The following is a 15,447-nucleotide window of genomic DNA, read 5'->3' as shown; positions in this document are numbered from 1 at the left end:
AAAAAAAAAAAAGAAGGAGGACAACATAATTTGGTCTCTACCATGTATCGGTCATAATATTAAGCATATACTAAAAAATAATTATTGACTGCCTCTCCCTCCAGGTCCCTTGCTGAACACCGCACCTGACCTTCCAGCTGCTCAGTACTCTCAAACTAAATCCTCCCTCGTAAGATTGATTGCCAGTGTCAGTTTGCTCTCTCTGATTTGTTTCAATAAAGAGGACTAAAGATGGAAATGGAAGATATAAAACCATCTTAATTTACACATGACTTGAATATACCTAGTAATCAAAGTAAGCCTATAAGCAGGCTATTAGAACTTAAAAGTGAATTTAATCAAGTCATGGAATACAAGGTTAATGTATAAAAATTAACTGCATTTCTACAAACTAGCAAAAGATAATTACAAAATGAAATTTTTCCAATAACACTGACACTAGCAACAAAAATTGATATACTTAGGAATTTCTTTAACAAAATTTTTGTATACCTCTATATTGAAAACTATAACATATAACTGAATATATTTAGAAAATCTACATATGTGGAAAGATATATCATATTCATGGATTGAAAAACTAAATATTGTTAAGTTGTTACTTCTACCTAAATTAATCAGTGGATTCAATTCAATACCAGTTAAAATACCAGCAGACATGTTGACAGAAATTGACAAAATAATTCTAAAAATTATATGAAAATACAAAGGACCTAGAATAGCCAAAATAACTTAGAAAAAGAAGAAAGTTGGAGAACTTACACTATTTGACTCCAAGAATTATATAAAGTTTCAGAAATTAAAACAGTTTAGTAGAGAAGTAAAGACAGACAAATAGATCAATAGAGCAGAGCACAGGACCCACAAACAGACTCACTTATAGGATCAATTGATTTTTTTTTTTTTTTTTTTTACAGAAGCGCTAAAGCAATTCAACAAGAGGAAAAAATTTTTGATGAATGATTCTGGAATAACTAGATAGCAATGTATAAACAAAAGTGATCTTTAACCCCTATCTTATTCTATACATATTTAATTCATGATGGATCAGAGACTTAAATATAAAATCTAAGCCTACAAACATCTAGAAGAAAATCAGACTTTAGAATAGGACCTATTCTCAAGACCTTAGAATAGGATTTCTTGACCATAAAAGACAATAACCATAAAAGAAAAAAATAATAATCCAATGTGATCAAAATTTAAAACTTCTGCTTTTTAAAATACACCATTAAGAAAATGTAAAGGCAAACTACAGGGAGAAAATAGTCACAATATATGTATCTGTCAAAAGACTCAGGCCTAGGCGAGTGGATCACCTGAGGCCAGGAGTTCGAGACCAGCCTGGCCAACATAGTGAAACCCCATCTCTACTAAAAACACACACACAAAAAATTAGTCAGACATGGTGATGCACGCCTGTAGTCCTAGCTACTCAGGAGGCTGAGGTACAAGAATCACTTGAACCAAGGAGGTGGAGGTTGCAGTGAGCTGAGATCACACCACTGCACTCCAGCCTGGGCGACAGAGCAAGACTCTGTCTCAAAAAAAAAAAAAAAAAAAAAAAAAAAAAAAAAAAAAAAGACTCATCTATAATATATAAAGAACTCCTACAACTAAATTATTGAAACACTAAAAACTTTTGATGGGACAAAGATTGAAACAGACATTTCAGAAGATCCCTCAAATGGCCAATTAGCATATGGAAAGTTGCTCCAAGCATTATTTACAAGAAAAATGCAAATTAAAATCACAATGAGTTATCACCACATACCCATCATGGTAACTAAAATTAAAAAGACTGACAGGACCAAATATTGGCAAGAATGTGGGGCAAATAAAACACTCTTATATCGCTAGTAAAAATGTAAAATGGTACAACATGTGTAAAAGTTGAAGTATCTAATAAAACAAAACAAATACCCTCAACCAAGAAGCAATTTCACTTCTAAGTATACACCCAAAAAATTAATGCATATTTCCACACAAAAAAAATCTCAAACACAGATATTTATAGCAGCTTTATTCCTAACAGCCAAAAAGTAGATGTGACCCAAACAAGCATCAACAGAAGAATACATAAATAAACCATGGTATAATCACTAAATGGAATATGACTCAGCAACAACAACAAAAAAAAAGAGCAGACTATTGATATGTGCAGCAACCTGGGAGAAATCTTGAAAAGAATAATGGATTTATCTGGAAAAGTATGCTAAGAACAAACTGAGGATAACCTACAATGCTATAATTAACCACAATTTACTAGCCAGTGGGTAACCTCCAATAGTCATTAAGAGAATGACATTCGTTATTTCATTCAACAAATATTGAGAAACTGTGTCCGACACTGTTCTAGGGGCTACAGATAAAGCCCTCACCAAAACAAGTCTCTGCCCTCACTGAGCTTGTATTCTAGTAGGAGGAAGACAGACAATAAATAAATAACTTATATAATATATTAGATGATAATAAGAGCAATAAAAAAGCAAGGAAAGAGAATACAAAGGGCCAGGACTGTAAGTTATGCATTTAAATAGGATGGTAGGGTTAGGTGTCTTTGAGAAAGTAACATTTAAGCAGTCTTGAAAGACTGTGATCAGAGTTGTGCTGGTCAATAACAGTTACTCCAGTGACCACTGGGTGAATGTTGCTTAGCGTTATCTCAATGCATCATTGTTCCATGCTTCAGACAATAACTCTACCCATAGCACTGGCTTGAATGAACAAATATTGGACATTGTGACAAGTTAGAGAAGCAAAAGACCTTTTTTTTTACAAAATCACAAGTTATGCAATGAAGTTCACTGCCTGCACACATTTTTGGTCTTTAAACAACCAGTACTAGCTGCTCTAAATTCCTTTAGTTTTCACATTCACTCTCAGGAAGGGATCTAATAAAGTCATTTCTACAGGGACAGAGTGAGCTGCTGAGTAGCCACCTACACTCCAAATCCGTTCACAGGGCCATTTACAATGCATTTAGCCAAAGGAAAGAAACTTATTTAGAGAAACTCAAACTTCACTGAGCAAGTAGGTAAGCTCTGTTTTTGATCAGGGTTTCTCTTAAGAAGTTTATGAAATCATACCATAAAGGTATGACTCCTTGTCAAGTCCATCTTCAATCACGGCACTAATCACTTCACATTTATAGGTGTGCACACATCAGCATCTGTTTGCTTATCCACCTCTGGGAGACGTTTCCAACCTGTATTCCACAATAATGGTGCCTCATCTGTAGATTTACACTTACAATTTTGCTATGTCCTACAGTGTCTCTAATGAGTCCCAATGCCTGATCTTAAACCCACTACACATAAGTTACAAATGGAGAAAAATAATTAACTATCATAAACGCTCTTGGGGACCCACAGGCAGAGAAAACTTTAGGGGTTCATTAAAAGCTGGCTTTTCTCTAGGAGCCTTAGAAGTTTCTTGTCTGGATGATGCAACACCAGGAAAAGCCCTGTGGGTTGATGTCATTTCAGAGACCATTGCCATGAAAACTTTATTTCAAGTGCATTTCAACCAGGGCTTTTCCAAAGTCAGATTCACTGATGACTTGCTTCAGCACATGCAGGAAACAGTATAGAAAGAAATACTTTTGACTGTGTCCATTCTGGTACTGTTGGTTCTTCCTCTCTGCCTCTTCACTCGTGTTTCACCTTTTTCAGGATTCTATGCACTTCCTTTTCTTCTTTAGGGTTTGGTGAGCTCATCTATTCAACAAGCTCCTCTAGATAGAGGCTCCCAAATTTGTAACTTTAACTTTCATATTTCTTTCTGTTAATATACTTTAAGTTCTGGGATACGTGTGCAGAACGTGAAGGTTTGTTATGTAGGTATACACATGCCATGGTGGTTTGCTGCACCCATCAACCCGTCATCTAGGTTTTAAGTCCTGCATGCATTAGGTATTTGTCCTAATGCTCTCCCTCACCTTGCCCCCCACCCCCTGACAGGCCCCAGTGTGTGATGCTCCCCTCCCTGTGTCCATGTGCTCTCATTGTTCAACTCTCACTTATGAAGGAGAATATGTGGTGTTTGGTTTTCTGTTCCTGTGTTAGTTTGCTGAGAATCATAGTTTCCATCTTCATCCATGTCCCTGCAAAGGACATGAACTCATTCTTCTTTATGGCTGCATAGTATTCAATGGTGTATATGTGCCACAGATATATAGACCAGTGGAACAGAACAGAGGCCTCAAAAATAACACCACACATCTACAACCATCTGATCGTCGACAAACCTGACAAAAACAAGCAATGGGGAAAGGATTCCTTATTTAATAGCTTTCATATTTCTATTAAGCCCATAAACTGGTATCCAACCACATAACTAGATATTTCCAATAGGCTGTCTAGTGGTTATTACAAATACTAACTTGAAAGCTAAGCTTGTGTTCTCTTCTGCAAAAGCACTGTGTAAGTGGGTATAACCACTGGAAAGGAACTACAGTGTAGTATCGATAAGGTGACCACCGGTCAATTTGTCTAGAATACTCCCAGTTTTTGCCTGTCGTTTCAGTAAAACTATTAATAGCACCTTCTTTCTGTCTCAGATATATTCTAATGAATGATAAATTATGGTCTCCCTAAGTATTCAGAACTGAACTTTGGAATTAGATGAACTTCAGCACAAATCCTGACTTTACCTCTTATTAGATGTGTGACCTTAGGAAGTGTTTAACCTCTCTCTGAACTGCAAGTCCCTAATCTTAAAATGAATGTAATAACCAACCTGAAATGATTATTATAATGAATAAGTGGTGCTGATTACAGAAGACATAAAATGAAGTAATTTAAGTAATATTAGTATTTGAAATTATTTATCTTAATAACAGTGATGTCTTATGTAGTTAGTGGTGTAAGAATAGGCTGAAATGGAGAGAACAGCAGGCAGGGAGATCAGCTAGAAGACTTTCCACAAGCAGTAAATCCAGAAAGAGATGAACAGTATAGGAGACGTGGTAATTGAATAATTAACATGATTTGATGTCTCAATGGTACAGGAGAGAATGATGGAAAGACGCACAAATCAAATTTGACTAAGATTTTAAGCCCAGGGAGTCAGGAATAGGATGACATAAATGAAGAATCAAAGGGTGACGAGGGTAATGAACTCAGTTTCAGACAAGACCACAGAGTGCTGGCAGAACCTTTAAAAGGCAGAGATCAGAAAGAAGTCAGCAATAAAAGATCACAACTTGGGAGAAAAGAGGTAGAGATGAAAGCTGGAGAATTATAGGAACGGAGAGGAACACAAAAAGCAGAGGAATGGTGAATTGCTCCAAACAAGTGTGTTTAAAGAGAAAATAATTGCGGTCTAAGGACTGAAACTTTCCTCAACAATGCCCACAAATGGGAAAAGGAAGTTGACCAACAGAAGTGTTTAAAAGGCCTATGTAGCATCTAAGAACAGGTTTTGGAGTCAAACAGCCCTGAAAGTAAATCCCTACTCTATTACTCATTAACTGTGTGAGCTTGCAAAAGTTGCTTAACACTGTCTAAACTCGATGTTCCCATCTGAAAAACAGGAATCACAAGAAGAAACTTGAAGGTGTTTGTGAGAATATATGTGGCCCTAGTCGATATTCAACTTAGAAAATAATTGTGGGATAAATGAGAATTTCACAGATGCCAAAAGAGAAGCATATTTCAAGGGTGAGGAATAGTTATATTCCTGAGCAAGAGGAAGAACTGAAAATAACTTTGAATGCGATCGTTCTCTTGCCCTCCTGTTCACTCATTCTTACATTAACCTGCATATGTGCTTACTCTAAAGGAACCTTCCATTACTAATTGATTATGTTAAGACTCTATTTTATTCTAGATAAAAATCTTCCTTCAGGAAAAAATCTACATTCTCTAACTTTTGTGTACACTAACACACTCAGTATCTGACACAGTGATGAACACATTATAGGTGCTCCTTTAAAATCTTATTGAATATAACAGACTTTCATATGAATACACTTCAATAAAAATCCATATTGCAAACCCATAAATTCAGGGATGATCGTTTATTTTCTGAAGTAATACATTAGGAGTTCCTGTAGTCATTTGGCGACCCTCCTTAGCTACCCTGCTCCATGCCAAAATAAAGAGAGAGAACTAGTTTTAAAAAATTAATTTGAGGCCTTTAATATGCTAGTATTGGTGTTTTATTGACAATTACACCAGATAATGTATGCCTACCGAATGAGACTTTCAAAGTCAAGGAATTTGTACAAGAAACTACACAGAAACTTACCCCAAATGCAGTAGAAAGAATTTGGTTTACAGAGCTGTCCCAAGTAGGCACCACAAAGCTCTTCAAAATAAAATTCTTAAACATTACATTGCCGGGTGTGGTGGCTCATGCCTGTAATCCCAGCACTTTGGGAGGCCAAGGCGGGCAGATCACCTGAGGTCAGGAGTTCGAGACCAACCTGGCCAACATGGTGAAACCCCATCTCTACTAAAAATGCAAAAATTAGCCGGGTGTGATGGTGTGTGCCTATAATCACAGCTACTCGGGAGGCTGAGGCAGGAGAATCGCTTGAATCCAGGAGATGGAGGCTGCAGTAAGCCGAGATCATGCCACTGCACTCCAGCCTGGGCAACAGAGTAAGACTCTGCCTCAAAAAAAAAAAAATTACATTTCAGGAACATATGTATTATTTCATAAAGCAAAATCTGCCTGTACAATACTATAAAATCTAAAATTTCTCAAGGGTGAGAAACAAATCGAGATAGTGATGGATTAAAATAAAAAAGGGATTAAGCAGGGATGATCTACAAACGCAAGGTATCTGGCTTAATAGGTAGAAGACGGGAAGTGATTCCAAGTGTAATGGAGACATCTCCATGGACAAGAAAATTTTTTTAAAAAGTCTTAGATCAGCAGAAAACAAGGATTGAAAGGACTTTCCCAGTTTACAAAGACCTTTGCTGAGAAAGAAAGCCACACATTTTCTTGGTAAGGTGTTCCAGAATTTCACAAAGCCTGTTCTCAGGAACTTTACTCTGATTGCTAGCTTAAATCAAGAAGAAATGTGGTATTGTGGAAGGGGCCAAGTCTAAAGATTTGGCTTTTATTGCATTGTCTTGAACAAGACATTGAGTTCTCTTTGCCTGGCATTTCCCCCTCTGTGGAACAGCAATAATTAAACCTGACTTATCTATTATCTATGTCATTATGTCATTGAATAAATCAAATAGGATGTCTTTAAACCCAGTGAAAACTTTTCAGTACTGTTTTACTTGATGCTGTTGATAGCTAACTTCTTCATGAATTATTCATAACCCTTCACTTTCAAGGCACATGAACTTTCTGATTATCCTCCAACTTCTGGCTACTTCCTTTCACTCTCCTACTCCTTCAAGTCTTCTTCTTCATCTGCCTGTAAGTGCTAATGACCCGCAGATCCTCAGCCTCCTTCCTCTCATCCTAAATAACTTTCTCTGAAAGATCTTATCCACACCCACACCTTGAGTGCTTTGGTCTGTTGAAAATCAAATCTATATTTCTAGGCTAGATTTTTTTTTACCTGAAATACCAAAAACCTACTAGACATCTCCACTTGAATGTCCCACAGATACTTAAAACTCAACACATGGAAAACTTATTTTATTATCTTCCCTGTGTTAATCAGTTCTCACACTGCTATGAAGAAATACCTGAGATAAGGCAATTTATAAAGAAAAGAGGTTTCATTGTCTCACAGTTCTGCATGGCTGGGGAAGCCTCAGGAAACTTACAATCACGGCCAAAGGCACCTCTTCACAAGGCAGAAGGAGAGAGAATGAGTGCCAGCAGGCGAAATGCAACTCATTCACTATCATGAGAACAGAATGGGGGAAAACTGCCCCCATGATTGAATTACCTCCTACCGGGTCCCTCCTACAACATGTGGGGATTATGGGATTACAATTCAAGATGAGATCTGGGAGGGGACACAAAGCCAAACCATATCATTCTTTCTAAAATTTCTCTTTTCCCCATGATACCCTGTGTCAAAATATGGCACCATTTTCCTAGTTTGTCAATCCCCTTCATCAATATTCCAAATATGTTAATTTCATCTGTTTTAAATATTATTTAAATTTATTTATTTATTCTTAGAATAAATAAATAAGGCCTGAAATGCAATGGTGCAATCATAGTTCACTGCAGCCTCAAATTCTTGGGCTCAAATAAACCATCCACCTCAGCCTCCTGAGTACCTGGGACTACAGACATATACCACCATACTCAGCTAATTTTTTAAATTATTTGTAGAGATGGAGTCTCACTACATTGTCCAAGCTGGTCTCGAACTCCTGTATTCAAGTGATTCTACTACCTCGGCCTCTCAAAGCACTGGGGATTACAGGCATCAACCACCTGATTTTATCTTTTTCTGTTTTTTGGTAGAGACAGGGTCTTGCTATGTTGCCCAGGCTGGTCTCAAACTCTTATGCTCAAGCAGTCCTCCTGCCTCACCCCTCCAAAGTTCTGGGAATACAGGGATAAGCCATCACTCTTGGCCTGACTTTATCTTTTAATGATACATGCTGGTTGCCTAAAAATCAATTTGCTGAAAGATAATTAACCAAAAAGTCAATTTACTAAAAGCTGGTTCACCGAACACTCAATTTGTAAAATGACCAGTTAGATAAATTTAGTTTAACTTTCAAGTTTTTTTGTAAGTATGTGCTTATTTCATAAAACTACAAAACATAAGTAAACATAAAGCAGAAAATTTAAATAACTCATATTTCCACAATGCATAATCAGCTAACATTTAAGTGTGTATTTCTCCATATACTTTATGCATTCATTTAATTTGCATAGTATTGTTTTTTAATAAAAGTAGATCATATTGTATATAATATTTTTAAGCTTTCTATTTTAAAAAATTTATTACCATTTTTATATAAATACATACAATTAAACATCATTCTTAATGGGCGTATGGTAGTCCTTTGACAGGAGGGAGACCCATAATTAAAACTGTCAATTCCTCCTGGACAATTTCTATGTACAATTTTTCACTATGATAAACAATGCTGAGAAGAATGTGCATTTTTTGCAAACATAACATTATTTTCTTAGGATAAACTCCTAAAGTACAATTGTATCTACAGACTTGCTCTTTATTAAATTCTTTTATATATGCTGCTGAACTATACATACATAACGGTTTGTGTAGTGTTCTCTAGTTCCCCCCACTTCCTTTCTGTGTCCTCACTGAAAATCAGAGTGCCCTGACGACTTTACAACCCAGTCAGCTGCAGGTTTTACCCAGCAGGCTCAAACCTAAGCCCTTGAACACTCAGGCACTGATAAAGGTTATCTAGATTGTTGCCTAAAACACTGAAAGAAACTAGCCCCAGCCCTGTGCGAAATTCCTTAAGCCCTCATAAAAACTCCATACCTTAGCCCCTCACTGTGGACATACATATGTAGAACACCCCCTTTCTCTTGCTGTCTCTAGTGAGGGTGACCATAGCCCTCTGTAAGTTTTTCCTGATAAATGCTGATCACTCTAGCATTTACTATTTATTTCTTTAGAACCTCAACCAGAGTCATCTTGGGAAGGTTTGGGGAACATCCTTATGGAAACTCCCCTGCCACTGTTTCGAGGTGACTCCAGCCATGGGTTCAGCTAGAGTAAACAGCTTACCTATACACACCCCATAGGTAACATATGAGAGTACCTTTTCCCCACACCTTAACTTACAGTGGATATTATCATTCAAAAACTTCTCAACCCAATTTGATTCTGAAAATGGCATATTTTGATCATATTTCTTTGATTACTAGCGATGCTGACTATTGGACATGTTTTGTTGACTATATCTATTTTTTTCATTTTAAATCTACTTTATTAAGTACAGTAAATTACTAAATACAATGCAAAATGCACCTATTGTACGTGAACATGTCCATTACCACAAAAAGCTCCCTAATGCACCTCTGCATTCAATCCCTCCACTGTCCCTGAGCCCGGGCAACCACTGACTTGCTATTTACCATTATTGATTTATTTTGCCTGATGTAAAATTTTATACAGATGAAATTCTACAGTACATACTCCTTTCGGTCCGGCATCTTTTGCCCAGTCCAATCCTTTTGAGATTCATCCATATTATTGAGTATATCAGTAATACATTCCTTTGTATTGATGAGTAGTAATCTGATGTATGATTATTTTCACAAACTTGTTTATTCATTTACATGTTGATAGACAGTTAAACTGTTTCTGGTTCAGGCTTTTATGAATAAAGCATATATAAACATTCACGTACAAAACTTTTTGTAAGTGTGTATTTTCATTTCTCTTGGATAAATATCTAATGTTAGCATTGTTGGGTCATAGGCAAGTTTACCTTTATAAAAACTGCCAAACCATTTGTTTCAGTCTGTTTTGTGTTGCTGTAACAGAATACCTGAAGCTGGGTAATTTATAAAGAGAAGAGGTTTATTTGGTTCATGATTCCAGAGTCTGAAAGTCCAAGAGCATGGTGCTGGTGTCTGCTTGGTTTCCGGTGAGGGCTCATTCTTGTGAGCAAGAACTCACTACCGTAAGAACAGCACCAAGCTGCCCATAAAGGTGAGCCCTCGTGACCCAAATGCTTCCCAGTAAGCCCCACCTCTTAAGAGTTTCACTTCTCTACATTGCTGCACTGGGAATTAAGCTTCCATCATGAGTTTTGTCTGGGACACTCAAATCATAGCACCACTTGACAGAGAAGTTATTCAACTGCACATTCCCAACAGCAATGTAGGAAAAGTCCAGTTGCTCTCCATCCTCAACGAAACTTGATATTGTCAGATTTTTAAATTTTTAACATTTCTAGTGGGTATATAGTGTTATGTCAGTGTGTTTTTAATTTGTACTTACCTGATGTTTAATGATATTGAGCATGTTTTCATGTATTTCTTGACCATTTGCGTATCTTCTCTTATGGAGTAACTATCTAAATTTTGGAGTCAATTTTAATTGGGTTGTTTGTCTTTAGATGATTTGTAAGAGACTTGTTTTATCTTCTATAAAAGTCTTTTAATATATGCATTGAATATTTTTTCCCAATCTGTGTCTCACCTTTTCATTTCCTTAATGGTAAGATCTGAAGAGGTGCAGAAGTTTGGACACCATGAACTCTTAAAACAAACCAACCAAAACTCCCTACAAGAATAAACTGGAAGGAATAAAACCCAAACTAAGCAGACTAGAAACATTAGAGACAAAAGAAAGTAACAATCCAGATAAAAGCAGAAAAGGGACAGAACCAAGAGATCTCAGGTGGTAAGGCATCATAGTTTCAGCACTTCACAGAAAAAACAAAGAAGGGGCTCCACACGTGTGAAATTAGGAAAAAACTAACTTGATCTAAAACTGAATAGAAAAGAATCAAGGTAAATCCCATATAAAGTTATTGTCGTTATAAGAAAAAGAATGGTTTTATACAGAAAATATACAGCAAGCCACAAAAACTTGCCAACAAACAAATAATAAAACTCAGAATTAGTAAAAAATTATAAATTAAGCAATAGAACTCAGGAAATTGTTGGAAATAAAAAACAGTTTCAGAAATTGAGACTGAACTAGGAATAACCAAAATGAAATAAACACAACAGATATTGCCTTAGGAGAAATCAAAGGTGAAAAGAAGGGAGAAAAAAATGAAATGCAGAGCATTTGGGGGAAAGTAACAAATGTAGACACTAGGTAAAGATCTAGCTGGCAACTGGCATAGAGTAGGAGCCTCAACAGAGAAATCTAAACCAATGAACAAGTAATAAAAACTATAATTCAAGAAACTTTCTGGCATTAAAAAAAAAAAAAAGATTTAAAGTAACATGTTAAAAGAAACATCACGCCTAAGAAAATTGTCTCAGAATGAACGTTAAAATATACCCTAGAAAGATTATTGAACTTCAAAAAAAAGACACTTTGATAACTATGTAGTCCTACATTTCCTAGTTCTGTTTGAAAAGACCTAGAAACACTGGCTAGGCCAAGAGCAATGAGCCTCTCCAGCACCTAATTTGTGTTCTTGAAATATCATTTCCCTGCTAAAAGAAATCAAGTTTCTTGGAGAAATGGTTGATTCCAGGTCTGAGGAATTAAATGTATGAAATGAGTTCATCTTATCATATCAGGGAGCAAGGAAGGTATAATACTAGAAACTACTAACACTGTGTCAAAGACTCCAGAGGGAAACTGAAGAGAATTATGCAGGCCAAAGATAGAAAAATGTGATCAACAAAACTAATTGCATTAAGTTACTTTTGTTATCCATCACAGTTATTTGACACATAAAACACGTTTACAGTGGTGAGTTTATAATAAAGAAAAATAACCGGTCACTTTTGGAGTATAACAGGATATCAAGTTATTGTTTCGAAACAGAAAATGCAGGTGATGTGTTTTCAAGTTAACTGTGGTATTAGATACACAAGCCTATGTGTTTGATAAAATTTCATAGAACTAAATACACGCACAGATGAGTGTAAGTAAAACTGGGGAAGTCTGAATAAGATCCATGAATTGTATCAATGTCAATAATCCTGGGTATGATATTGTACAATCATTTGGTAAGATGTTACCAATGGGGGAAATGGCATAAAGTATACAGCAGGAATCTTTCTTCATTATTTCTTACAATTACGTGTTTAATTACAATTATCTCAAAATAAAAAGTTTAATTTAAAAATCTTCATTAGCAATATATTCACGGATAACAAAATACTGAATGTGTTCTTGAATGGGAAATTTCCTTATGAACACACTTCTCTTATGAATGAGCCTATATGAATGAAGAGTTCTTTCAGTCTACCTTCATATGCTCCTAACCTCCTATGCTGTCAGTTTACTTGGTGTAGCAGCAGGGTGCCAAATTCAGCATTCCCTTATAAATATAAGGAACATAACTTTCCTTTTTTTCTTAAAACACTTTATAGTAAACTTTTTAAAGCTAGTCAGTTGTGCACAATCATGAATATTAAGTAACAACCATAATGGTAGTAACTGATGATGGTGTTGATGGTAATGAGTGAGGTGGTTGTGGTGATGATGGGCATAATGATCATAATCATGTTGATTGTGATGACAATAGTAACGGGACTGTTGATGGTAAAATATTCCAAAGCTGGCATTAGACTCTAAGTTTCCCTAGTTGCAAGATCACCCTACCAATAAAAGGAAAATTAACACACCTGGGAGAGAAACCATCCTTCTCAAAGCCAGTGTAAAGCAAAGCTCTAATTGCTCAATTAGTGAGGACCCCAACCTCTCGAGTGATTACAGCCCAGGAGATACTGTGCCCATATAGTCGTAAACACAATCCCAAGCCCCCAGTCTTAGTGACCCATTTTTTTATGACTTTGAGTAAACGTAGGACTCAATATAAATCAGTATGGTTCCTGCATTTTCTGATTGTTGAAACCAACTCAGCTCTTAAAGTTTCCAGAAGACTGTGCTTTATTTTTCCTTATCACAGGTATTTAATTACAAACTTAAAGCAATCGCATGAGAAAAATATTTCTTCCATGAACTCTTGTTTATGATGCAGAGTATTTATAACAGTGTATTTATCTTCACTTCTATGTGCTTTTTTAATCTGTGTGCTGTGTTCTCATTGGCAGTAATCCTAAGGCTCTGATGGCTTAGTGAAACTAAAGGTAATAATTGTAGTAACTAATATAAAATATATGGTTTGGCCAGGCATGGTGGCTCACACCTGTAGTCTCAGAGCTTTAGGGGATGAAGAGAGGAGAATTGCTTGAGGCCAGGAGTTGGAGACCAGCATGGGCAACACAGAGAGATCCCACCTGTACCCAAAATTGTAAAAAGTAGCCCAGCGTGGTAGCATGCACCTGTAGTCCCAGTTACTCAGGAGGTTGAGGTGAAAGGCTTGCTTGAGCTCGGGAGTTCAAGGTTACTGTGAGCCATGATCGCACCACTGCATTCAAACCTGAGCAACAGAATGAGATTCTGTCTTTAAAAAAGAGGAAAAACAGGAAAATAAAAGAAATGTGTGGTTTATATTTGCCTCTTGTATGTTATTAGAAGACTATGAGAGTGAAAAATTAAATCAGTGCTGTCTAGCATTCTCCTACACAATGGTGTTCCCACCTGCTGTGCACTCAGTGAACGGTGTTCATTCCACACTGCTTTGTAAAGCACATGATCCACAGTTACCGTTATTCAAGTTGGGTGTTTCCTTTCATTTTAAGAGGCAGAGATGGGGTAAAAAAGGATATGTAAAGTGTTTTAAATCTACTGTTGTTATTTAGAAAAAAAATTCTTCTTTGTAATAAGTGAAAATAATGCATTTCTATTTCCATTGTCATAAATGGGAATAATTCCTTACGCACAATGCTTGGGACTAGAAGTGTCTTGAACTCAGAATTTTTTTCAGGTTTTGGAATGTTTGTATACACATAATGAGGTATCTTGAGGATGAGATCCAAGTCTAAACATGAAATTTACATATGCTTCATCTTATACACATAGGCTGAAGGTAATTTTATACAACATTTTAAATAATTTTATGCATGAAACAATTTTGACTGTATTTTCACTGAGACTAGTCACATGAGAGGAGGCATGGAATTTTCCACTTGTGGTTCATGTTGGCGCTCAACAAGTTTCAGATTTTGGACTTTAAATTTTCAGATTAGGAATGCTCAACTCGAATTTTAAAAATCTTAGCTACCTCTCATACTAGTTATTGTAAAGTTAAATGCCTCATTACCAATAATTTGACATAAAAACTTACAGTGCAATGCAGATTTTGCTTCACACCACATCCTAATGATTTTAAAGACTCTTACTTCTAAGAAAAAGGAATACAGTTAGTGCCAGTTAGAATCAAATGAGACAATACATTTGTGAATGCTATGTTTAAAAAGCAGATTACAAATGTTTTTGTAAAAATGCATATATATTTATATACATGTAAATACATATATGCATAGGAAAAGTCTAGAAGGATATTCACTACCACCATTTGGTTCCAACTGGTGGAAAATGGTTGTTTTAAATTTTTGTTTATTTGCATTTCTAATTAACTACAATGCATATATATTGCCTTTATAATTTTTTAAATGCATCCAAAATTAGCAATAGATCTTTCCTCTATCTTCAAAAATTATAGAAATTAAATGTTATTAAATAATAAAAAAGTGCTACACAAAGATAAGCTAAAACAAAACAATTTAGTTTAGTGGAGACAAAACACAAGGTGGTCAGAAGTCATGGGTTTTAGGTTCAGTTCTGTCTCTTACTAGCTTAGTCACCTTGAGTGATTTATTTAACTTTTAGAGCTTCAATTTCCTAGACAATAAAACAACATACAGCATTCTTCTTTTTCCTATGCTATGCATATACCAAGCATAAACCTGTTTCAATTACACATTGCTTAGAGCTGTAAGTGTGCAGATTTACAAGACTACACATGTGAGGCAAAAGAG

This window comes from Rhinopithecus roxellana, chromosome 15 (genome assembly GCF_007565055.1).
Source record: "Rhinopithecus roxellana isolate Shanxi Qingling chromosome 15, ASM756505v1, whole genome shotgun sequence".
NCBI classification, from domain to species: Eukaryota; Metazoa; Chordata; class Mammalia; order Primates; family Cercopithecidae; genus Rhinopithecus; species Rhinopithecus roxellana.
This window is presented reverse-complemented; position numbering follows the sequence as displayed.